Here is an 11,931-nt window from a genome sequence, read left to right on the forward strand (position 1 = left end):
CTGTCACATTTTATAATAGAGTTATATATTTTGATAACATCGTGGTCATTTCGAGAGCTACTTCTTACTTCTTAAGATAGAGACTGGCGTTTGTCACAGATAACACAGACCCCAAAGGTAAAGTTCAAAGGAAAAGAAAACTTCCCTATTTACCCTTTTTATCATTGTTTAAAATTAATCCATATTATTTTTTATTCAACATAAACAACCCTTTATCATGTCCATCATTCTTTCCTTTTTGTAGATACACCAAAACGCAAACGCAGCATTTCATTTTACTATCTTGGGTAACTTCAAAATTGTTTCTAAATATCCCATATATATACTGTAATATACTCTGCTTCTTTTCCCGCTAAGTCCCTACCGAAATACTGTTTTCTTGATAATATAATAAACAAAGATCAGCACCGTCACGATCTAAGCAATGATTTTAAAGTTTATTTTATTAATTAATTAGCGTTATCATTTTCAAGTATTATAGTAAATGTTTTCTTCAAGTAAGCAGGTCACTGGTTGGAGAATTTACGATTCATATGTTACACTATTCAGGTGTGCCCTGACAAGTAAGATGTATACAAATGATTAAATGGTGCGTTTAGAGAATGCAATATTTGTGCATGCGTTTCCGCTCTTTTCAAAATGGATATTTTGTACTTTACGCACAAAACACGATTGACCACATTCATAAATAAGAAGTTTATTATTTTGAAGTGTTTAATTCATTATTTACTTCATCAGTTTTTATACATTTTTTGTTTTAAATTGCGTATCAGATATCGAATCTTGGGTATGTCTGACGAAAATACAAGTGAAATATCCTAGAACTGCTTTGTAAATTAATTCCAGAAAGTAAATACAATTATAGTGATTGCATGGTCAAAATTTGCTACTGGATTGACTGTTTTAAGGTATTGTTATCCAAGTTATAGGAGTGCAGAAGTGTCGAAGAATGTGCATCCTTAATGGGCACATACAAAAATCTAAAACATCTCTGAGTCATTTTTGTCAAATAATCTCCAAACACATAGGTGTAAACATATTTTCCTCTACATCAAATCAACATTTCACAAATGTTACAATAGTATGAGGTGGTCGGGAACGATAGCAGACTTCCTTCATATACTTTAAAGTCATGGACAGGTTGTTGTCGATTTCTAAAGGGCAATATACATAATAAGTCAACGTATGACAAATGTATATATCGCAGTCATTTTAGAATTCAGCAAGAGAGATAATCTAACTGTGGTGTCTGAGGCCGTTAGATGCAAATGATCCCCCCTTATCTAGCAAGTTTATTTAGTCTCTTCTAAACAAGAGAAATGATGCCTTATTGTGTCTACTATACTTACAATAAAACAGCAATAACCACTGTGGCGTAAAACGCTTAAGGTTTGTAGATTTTAATTCTAAAGAAAGTATACAATACATACATTTTGATAGGTCTTTCAACTTGCTGAACGGCTTATGTCCTTATTTAACTATAAAATAATGAATGATGAATTGTCTTTCACATCATCAATTTTGCAACATAGATTGCGGCAATAAGTGACCTGTACCAAATTAATATATATGCATTTTATACAGTACTCCATCCTTGAGGCGCGATTTTTTTTTAAATAATCGTATGCCTTTGTGAGAGCAGAAGAGGATGCGAGGATGCTGCATTTCAGGCTCACATTATTAAGTAATTAAAGCAATTTGTAATATATTTTCCCTCTTTTTTTTCAAAACTGTGACACATTTTACTCAAGAAGGGAAAAACAGTTTAAGTACAATCTTTATACGGAAGCATAAGTTCTAGGGAAGTGTGTTTCTGTTTTGGGTTTGACGCTGTTTTTCAACAGTATTTCAGTTACCGGTATGTACAACAGTATTTCAGTTATGTTACGGAGGACAAAGCTATTGTTTCAAGATACCTAGTAGCATAGTCTATTATTATCAAAATGAACCAGGATATCCTATTAGTTCGACTGGACAAATAATGTCAACAGTCAGTCTAAAATAATAGGCCACACTTCCTACTGTACGTAAATCCTTTACTACGTCGGAACATATCATACGAGTGACAATACCTCCTCACCTTTTAACGTACACCTAGCGAGTAAAACTCTTAAAAACAAGGATAGATATCCAACAGGGAAAGCCAAATTCCAAACACGTGGCCTCCCTAACCATTTCTCTCCAAAGGCAAAGAACAGTGTCAATAAAAGTTATCCCCGCCAGGTGAAACCCTAACATACGCAATGGTAACAAAAGGCATATAGCAATATTTACAAGTTGGTTTACAAGAAATAAACAAAAATGAAGAGAAAGGAAATAAATCGTAATTCAACCGCATAAAATCACACAGTGTTTTCGATATATAGCACTACTCAAAATTGTGTTCTTCAACATATAAATCGACACTATATTGTTCCAGGTCTAATTCAAATTAGTGCCGGCTTCGGTGTACTGACTTCACATTCACGGTACCAGTGCACTACGAGTTTTCGCATGTTGTAAATGGCATTGTTGTACAAACTGCATTTTCAAATAACACAGTACACTATCAGAAGGGAAGGTATCCAAATTTCCAGAAGAAATACTACTTTTCTCGATATTGCTATGTAAATATGTCCCAGTTTTTCCGCCATTATTGAACGGATCTCGACAAAAAAAAACAAGATGTTTGTCAAGGTATGTATTTCAAATTTACAAGAAATGTATCAAATTTATATTTATTAGGTAAGTCAAACAGATGAATATACAGGTATGAACAAAATTAACATTTTGCCGAAGTTTCTGGCTAGCATGAATAAAGATCTTCACGGAAGAAACTTCGTGCTAGGCTGACCGAACAAATGAGCCGCACCATGAGAAAACCAACATAGTGCATTTGCGGCCAGCATGGATCAAGACCAGCCTGCGCATCCGCACAGTCTGGTCAGAATCCATGCTGTTCGCTTTCAAAGCCCATTGCAATTTGAGAAACCGTTACCGAACAGCATGGATCCTGACCAGACTGCGCGAATGCGCAGGCTGGTCTGGATCCATGGTGGTAGCAAATGCACTATGTTGGTTTTCTTATGGTGCGGCTCAAATATTTCAAATGGTTTGAAACATATTTAAAAATGTTCGACCAGCCTAATATTAATGCTTAAGAAAATTACGTTCGACTGTCGAACAAATGTTTAGATCTTTAGACATTTTCTGCGCAAAAGGTTCGGTCAGCGTAACAAAGAACAAGAAATACACTGATGAATGTAAAATATACTATGCATTTTTATGTTAGGCCGGGCAAACACACGTTTGGAATGATCTAAGTATACAAAAAAAAAAAAATATTTCAGCTGACTTTTAGAACTGTTCGGGCAGCGTAAAACTAATTCATAATAACACCGTATTTGACATATCGAACATTTTTTATGCGAGTCATCCGTTCTGTCAGCCTAGCAAAAGTACAAGAAAGATTTTATATCAATTATATCTATATAACGTTGTTTTAGGCCAGCCCCCCAAAAAATATCATAATTTCGGAATGATTTTCAAAATTGTTACGTCAGCCTAACAAAACTATGCAGAAGACTGTTCATTGACAATATCAATTAACTCTACACAACTTGTGATAGGCCGGCCGAACAAACTTTTGGAATGATTTGAAATATACTTAGAAAACAATCTTTCAAATGAGTTTCAATACTGTTCTGTCAGCCAAGTAAAATTACAAGAAAGACTTTAAATATCAAATTTGAGCCGCACCATGAGAAAGAAAACCAACATAGTGCGTTTGCGACAAGCACGGATCCAGACCAGTCTGCGCATCCGCGCAGTCTGGTCAGGATCCATGCTGTTCGCTAACGGTTTCTCTAATGGCAATAGGCTTTGAAAGCGAACAGCATGGATCCTGAACAGACTGCGCGGATGCGCAGGCTGGTCTAGATCCATGCTGGTCGCAAACGCACTACGTTGGTTTTCTCATTGCGCGGCTCATTTTTTAACTGTTTCGATAGGCGGGCAGAACACACTTTTGGCGTAATTACAAATGTATGCATGAAAACAATGTTTCAAATAAGTTTAAAATTGTCCGGTCAGTGTAACAAAAATATAAGGAAGTCTGTTACATTATCAGATATCTGTACACAACGTTGTGTTAGGCCAGTCTGACAAACTTTGAACTGATTTGAAATATAAATGTACACAAAACATTGCTGCAAATAACTTTTTGCAGTTTTCGGTCAGTCTAATAAAATCTGTCAAGAAGATTCTTTGGAAGAATAATTGTAGCAAAAAAACGATAGCGGCAGAACTTATTGCGAATTAAATGTTTGAAAACAATTTTCAAATTTTTTTAATTGTCCGGTTTAACCTAAAAAATAAAGACTTTCATTCAATATCTATATAAATCCGTTGTTGGCCAGCGACAACGAGATTGTTTGAATAATTGTCCTTTATGTACCGATTTATTTGTAAAAGGAAATCTTAGGTTTTCATTGACAGAGCAAGATGATATTAAATTGGAAGGCAGAAGATTTTATAGATGATTTATAGTCTCCCGAAATATACAGATAAAACATGTTTAACAGTAATGTGTTTTCATGTTATCTTTTTAACCTTTGTCGGAAACATTATTTTTGTTAGGTAGAGAGACGGTAATCGAGACTTTATGGCCTAGTGGATGAGGTCACAGTCTACAAACCACTTGCGCGTGAGTTCGAAACTTCATTTTGATTGTAGACTATTTTCATGCGAGAAGTGGTCAAGTTGGCTAACGGGAGAGTTTTTTTTTTTTTTAATTTTATTTAGCTGTTTAGCCCTGCCTAAAATACTACCCTGGAGAACCCAGTGTTTTATTACACTATCAAAAACTGAAAAGTAGCGAAATGATCTAAAATTGTGTCGGTGTGACTTACATCTAAAATGCAAATAAATTAGTTTTCTATACTTGAAACAGGACAATGCCCCATTATAAATGAAATAACTTAATCGTACATTCAAATTTAAAAGGGCCATGCTTGAAGTAAAATAAAATCCTCAAATTTAAAATCATGTAGAAAATTGAACGGTAGTACAGAAATATTTCACACATACATGTACTTGATTTTTTTAACAGATGCTAACTATATGCACTATTGAACAAGTAGGGTGACAAACATCGATATTATATAAACGAAGTCCACGGCACAGGAGTTAAAACCTACATTGAGAACAACCAAACAAGTTGATAGATATTTCAAAATAAGGTAAGCCTTTGTTCTAGCTTCATTTTCATAAATATAAATATTCTTAAGGGATGGAAAGGTTGATTAACATTTACTTTAATTTCATGAATCGAACTTATCGTAGACAGTTTGTGAAAAATATAAAAAATAGACATTTTGTAAACTTTTGTTGATTAATTAACATATTTCTACTCGGGTCAGACAGTCAACATTTTAATACAAAATAGTTCTTGTACAGTCTGGAAGTATAAAAGAGAAGACTATTGTCTATTGTCGTGTTAATCAAGGCAAAATATCAAAAAAAATATTAATTTAAAAGATAAAGGCACTGGCCTCAATATCGTACGAAACAAAACAAAACAAAAACAACAACAAAAAAAAAAAAAAACAAAAAAAAAAAAAAAAAAAACAACAGGTATCCGGAAATTAATGCTATATTTTTTAAGAAAGCTTTGAAACTTAATTACTGATATACTATATATGATGGAAACACATGAGAATTAGTTGGTTTTACTAACTTTTACACTAAAAACGGAAAGGCGTCTGTAGCGCTTTACTCAAGGTAAACTGCCTTTATTATGAATCTTTATAATTGTTACGATGTACACATATTCTTTCGTCTCGGTATTGTTAAAGACAGCGGAAAAAATTATTAAGGGTCCCGGGTTCGATCCCGGCCACTGCCTTGGTGGTAGTGTCCTTAGGCAAGACACTTTAATTCCACATTGCCTCTCTCTCTCTGCTCTTAGAGGTTGGTTCTATCTGGCATGAGTCTCGAGAGCCATTAATATAAGTTGTAAGAACTTGTTTGCCGATCGAGAATAAACATATTAGTATAAACTATAATATGACCAAACTTCTATTTTAAAGAAATATCATTTTTAGCCAAAATCTGGAAGTCAGTGACTTTAAGTCTGTTTTGGAAGATCTAAATGGAAATGATATATTTATATATCTCAGATAAACCTCGCGAAAAACATAAATGTACCTATACACACGCATTGCTGAGTAACAGTAGGCTATTGCATGTAGAAATGTAGAAAAGTAATGCAGATCTATCTTCGTCCTGACGAATGTATCTGGGTCGTAGGAGGTTGCTGTTTTCTGTTCACAAACTGTTCTATTAGTAAAATTTATTTCATCGTTTACATTTCGTGCAAGATTTTAAATTCAAACCTATAAAACCTACTTAAACGGCGACATTTTTTATGCCCCCACTTTGGAGGGGGGTATAGATTTGCCCTTGTCCATCCTTCCTTCCGTCCGTCCTTCCGAGAATGTTGTGTCGCGCCTAGCTCCAAAAGTATTTGACGTAGAGTCACAAAACTTTACAGGAATGTTGATCAGCATGTGTAGTTGTGCACCTGGGGTTTTGCGTCCGGATTCATTGAGTTATGTAGGAGTTATGGCCCCTGACTTTGTAAAAATTGGTCATTTTAATGTTGTGTCGCGTGTAGTTCCAAAAGTATTTGACATAGAGTCACCAAAGTTTACAGGAATGTCGGTCAGTATGTGTAGTTGTGCACCTGTGGTTTCGTGTCCGGATTCATTCAGTCTTGTAGGAGTTATGGCCCCTGACTTAGTTAAAAATTGGTCATTTTAATGTTGTGTCGCGTGTAGCTCCAAAAGTATTTGCCCTAGAAGCACCAAAGTTTATAGGAATGTTGGTCAGCATGTGTAGTTGTGTATTTGGGGTTTCGCGACCGGATTAATCCAGTCATGTAGGAGTAATGGCCCCTGACTTTGTAAAAATTGGTCATTTTAATGTTTTGTTGCGCGTAGCTCCAAAAGTATTTGACCTAGAGTCACCAAAGTTTACAGGAATATTGGTCGGTATGTGAAGTTGTGCACCTGTGGTTTCGTTTCCGGATTTATTCAGTCTTGTAGGAGTTATGGCCCTGACTTAGTTAAGAATTGGTCATTTTAATGTTGTGTCGCGTGTAGCTCCAAAAGTATTTGCCCTAAAGGCACCAAGGTTTACAGGAATGTTGGTCAGCATGTGCAGTTGTGCACCCGGGGTTTCGCGTCCGGATTCATTCAGTCATGTAGGAGTTATGGCCCCTGACTTAGTTAAAAATTGGTCATTTTAATGTTGTGTTGCGCGTAGCTCCAAAAGTACTTGACCTAGAGTCATCAATGTTTACAGGAATGTTGGTCAGCATGTGCAGTTGTGCATCTGGGCTTTCACGTCCGGATTCATCCAGTATTGTAGGAGTAATGGCCCCTGACTAGGAAAAAATTGCAATTTTAATGTCATGTAGTGGGGGCATCTGTGTCCTATGGACACATTTCTAGTTGCTATTTCGTTTTACCTGATGGATTACGTAGTACTACGACATTAATTTTAATCGAAACTGCGCAATCCATCCGTGCGTATATTCATTTGAATTTGAATTTCAAGTAAAAAATACAAATGCATGTCAAGTCGGTATAAATGTTTCAGTTACGTCTTATTCAATAATACATCAACTTTTATAAAACCCAACTTGCATTCAATAATTCACCCATTTAATAAATAGGCGTAGCGTGATCAGTTTAGATGTTACTCAAGGGGGGAGTTTGGGAGGAGGAAGCCTCCCCTGTTGAAATTTAAGAGCAAACAAATGGAGATGGTGGCATTTTATCAAAGGACATGGACTATGGCTGTCTGTTTATTCTGTACGAAATTTTTTGTTCACAAATTAAGCAACATGAGTTCTTTTTCCAAACTTATTTGCTGTATACAAAATTTGCATTCGCTATTATAGTTTATATGGAAAGACAAAAGCGATAATTTTCGTATAATCAACATCGGAGTAATAATATCAATGAAGGCCCTTTCCGCGAGATTGCATGCGTAATCTGACGTCGTTCACCAAAACCATGAATAAAATGGCCTTGTTCCAAACATTCTTTCAAAATTGGACACCAAAACTTTCAAAAAGAATATTTAATTATAGCTTAAACTATTTTTTTCTGACGTCAAAGATCACAATTGAATCGACACGACTGTAGGAATTTTCACTGGAGTTAAACATACTTAAAACAAAAGCCAGGAATTGTATTTTTATCGGAAGGCGAATTATAGTTGAACGCGGGCGGGTCTATTTGACTGTTCTGTTATTAGATGATGAAAAGATCGGTATCTTGGCATTTATTTTGAAAGCAAATCAGTTATTTTATTTAGCAAGCTACAGTAAAATGTAAATATAAGAATTGAATGCTATTTTTGTACTGGAAGGTCTTGCTAATCATCCAAGAATCGCTTGTCTCGAGTCATGAATTTGCAAGAAGTCCCAATGTGGTGTATACCCGTATAAACGCACAGAAAATAGCAGTCAATTTTGTAAAAAATACCCATGTATGCATACGTGTTACAACGGAATACATGCAAATCACCTTGCAGTAAATACTCTAAAATGCCTAGGAATTGATCAGACTGCTGAGGACAAACCTTGACTTAAGCATAATTTCAAAACAGACAAAATGATGAAGCTATTTCAACAAATTCTTATTTCATTCTTCAACTAAATTTACGGTAAATTCTCTTTTAAATGTTGCAGTTATAGGAAAATGTTGTAAGCATTATATTGATTTCCAGACTAAAATAATTACTACAAGTGTTTTTGCAATCTGTTGCATGTTTGCAATATCACAATCGTCCTTGCCATGAAAAGTTATTTTCAAAACTTACAATTTCCGTGAAATGTATTTCTACATACTTGGAAAAAAAATCAAAGTAAATAATGGTACAGAGACAAAAGTCTTGTGACAGATGTTTAGGCTGAAATATAAAAACGATTATAAAGTAAATGTGTAGACGACATTAGTCATTAAATATTTGCATGTTATGAGTAATTACATATATATATGTATCCTAGGTTTACACTTAAAAGAAAACTAAATATTACCATATTTCAAAGGTATCGAGGTGTAGGGTGTATAATTATTTCGTCTGTTAAATAATTTTGATTAATGTATTGTTTTTCGGCAATACATTTTGGGAAATGGATTTCAGGGCATAAGAATAAGGTGGCACATGTTGAAGCTTGGTATCTTTATACTACCCCTTCCCGCGATGGAGTGAAGTAGGGTTGAGTAGGTGCCTCGCTGCATAATGACCCGGAAAGTATATTCATAACCGTATGTTCTGCATGTAGAAATTACTGAATTGATAGTTTATATGACTGAAATTGAGTGTTATATATGAACCACGTCATGAGAAAACCAACATTGTGGGTTTGCGACCAGCATGGATCCATACCAGACTGCGCATCCATGGTGTCCGCTTTTAAAGCTTATTGGAATTGGAGAAACTGTTAGCGAACAGCATGGATCCTGACCAGACTGCGCGGATGCGCAGGCTGGACTGGCTTCATGCTGGTCGCAAACCCACTATGTTGGTTTTATCATGGCACGGCTCATATACTATGGCAATGTGGATAACAAAGCCTAAATGTTATAAGATGATGAAGTCTGTTCCTGTTGTTCCCGTTGAATCTCTTTGATTATGGGATAGATAATTTATTTTTGTTTGAGTGCAGCGAATTAGGAAATAATGCGTCGGAATTCATAGCTGTTACAAACACAGTTGTTTATACTTTTGAAATTTTACTAGTGATTCATAAATGCCATTAAGAACATTGCTCTTATGGTCAATAGCAGCTATAGTAATGTATATGAAATCATATTAACAAGTGCAAATAGAGCAAGCAAAAAAAAAAAAAAAAAAAAGAATTTTAGAAATTTTATAGAAATTTTGATAAAGGTCAAGGACCAATACAATAGCATACTCATATAGTATGACATTGTCCCTACCCCCATACACACTCCTGTTCTGTTTTTTATTGCTTCTGAGGAGTTTTCAGCCTTTATGTGGATTTTAAATGTTACTCAGCCGAGTAACTGAGTATGACACGCTTCGCGCATGATTACTGTATCCTAGGTCCACGTACTATAATGTTTAACAAAACTTAAAAATTGTATACTAAGCTAAAAGAGACCGTTTCGAAAATTACATTAATTTAGAAGGTTTTTCCCTGTTGATCATTGTTTCATGTGTCAGCCAATAGTTTAGAATGGCGTATATGATATTTACCGTGACAAAAGGACGTTTTGTCAAACTTAATGTTTTGAAAGCCAAGCTTAAGAGCTTATTTCAGAAATCACAAATTTATAATTGAAATTATATATTTCGAAATATCATACAATTTTCTCCAATCGGCTTAGTTTAAATCCCATATAATATACATTTTCTGTCTGCACCAATATTGTCCAAGTTCTGTTGCCACGATGGATCCTATTTGTTTAGACATGATTAAGTAAAAAAGTTATCAAATCAGGCATTAACTAGATACTAGGTATATTACCATTGTTTGCATTTGAAAACTATGGTTTTACTTCCTCGTAAGCCTATGTGCTTCACATACTTTATTTATGTTTACCGCACTCTGTCTACTTTTTCTTGGCTTTCAACGTGTTTGTATGTGTGTGTGTGTGTGTGTGTGATAATAATTTTAAGCCAAAATGTATCTATTTCAGGACTAAGCGATACTTGAATATGGCACGTTCTTCACAACTAGTTCAGTTGTTGGTTTTGATGGGAATACTCGCTATTGCAATGAGTAAAGAAGGCTCCGACACTCTGGCTAGCAAAGTGCACTTAATTCAAGGGAAAATTAACCTTCCACTGATAAACCGGGTGCGTCGCGAAAATGAATATAAAAGAAGAAATGCATTGATCAACCTCATCCGTGCAAAGATGGCTGGTTGCCAAAGTTGTCACTGCGCACCTTGTTAAGGTCCAAATTCAATGTAAAACCATGCAGCACACTGTACTATTTCCGAACTTTTCTAATATATTTGCACAGCAAAGAACAATATCAGACTGCTTTTTCTGAATGTTATCTTATCCTTTTTAGATTCGTTTAATAAAATGTTAACGGACTTTATCTGTTATCTTACCTGAGCTTTACAATATATGTTACCAGTTTCAAAATAAAAGGACTTGCACTTGATTCGTGATTTGTCAACTTTTTATTTTTGAGGCATTTATATTTGCAAACTGTATTGCCTGTTTTCACGACATGTATCATAATTTGTATCCTCTACGTTACACGGAAAGAAACAATTCTATCATAAAACGTGATACTTGCAATTCATATTAAGTCCACGTACACTTTACTTTTAAGAGGAAATAAAACAAATGATGTTTAATCCACGATGATGTTAAGCAATCTCTTGGGATCAAGCAGTTGTAAAACCGTGAAATGCAATATCTATTCAGTTTAAGTAAAGGCCATGTGACGCATAATTAAGACAAGTTTAGACAAGGTTGGTACCGACCTATCCCTTGGGGATTCTGAAGATGTAAAAACATGAAAAAATGTGTTATCCCTTCATGTTAAGTTTATGGTTAATATTATGAAAAATGTTGATTAAGCCAGATACGCAAAAAGCCTGATTAAACTTTGAGCTTTAGAAATTTGTGTGTAAGACAATCAGACATTAAAACGATAATTGAAAAAGGCCGTAGTCCCGGTAGTGTCTTACATATTTAAAAAATGAGCCGCACCATGAGAAAACTAACATAGTGTGTTTGCGACCAGCATGGATCCAGACCAGCCTGTGCATCCGTCATGGTCTATGCTGTTCGCTTTCAACGCCTATTGCAAATAGAGAAACCGTTAGCGAACAACATGGATCCTGACCAGACTGCGTGGATGCGCAGGCTGGTCTTGATCCATGCTGGTCG

General features: G+C 35.2%; 1 long non-coding RNA gene across 1 annotated transcript; it reads left to right on the plus strand.

Moving 5' to 3' along the window:
• Positions 1-4,491: 4,491 nt before the first annotated feature.
• Positions 4,492-11,194, plus strand: LOC123540954 (uncharacterized). Its single transcript, XR_006684324.2, has 2 exons — positions 4,492-5,219; positions 10,719-11,194. It is a non-coding gene; the product is annotated as an uncharacterized LOC123540954 (long non-coding RNA).
• The last annotated feature ends 737 nt before the right edge of the window (positions 11,195-11,931 follow it).

The sequence above is a fragment of the Mercenaria mercenaria genome, chromosome 16 (assembly GCF_021730395.1).
Source record: "Mercenaria mercenaria strain notata chromosome 16, MADL_Memer_1, whole genome shotgun sequence".
NCBI lineage: Eukaryota > Metazoa > Mollusca > Bivalvia > Venerida > Veneridae > Mercenaria > Mercenaria mercenaria.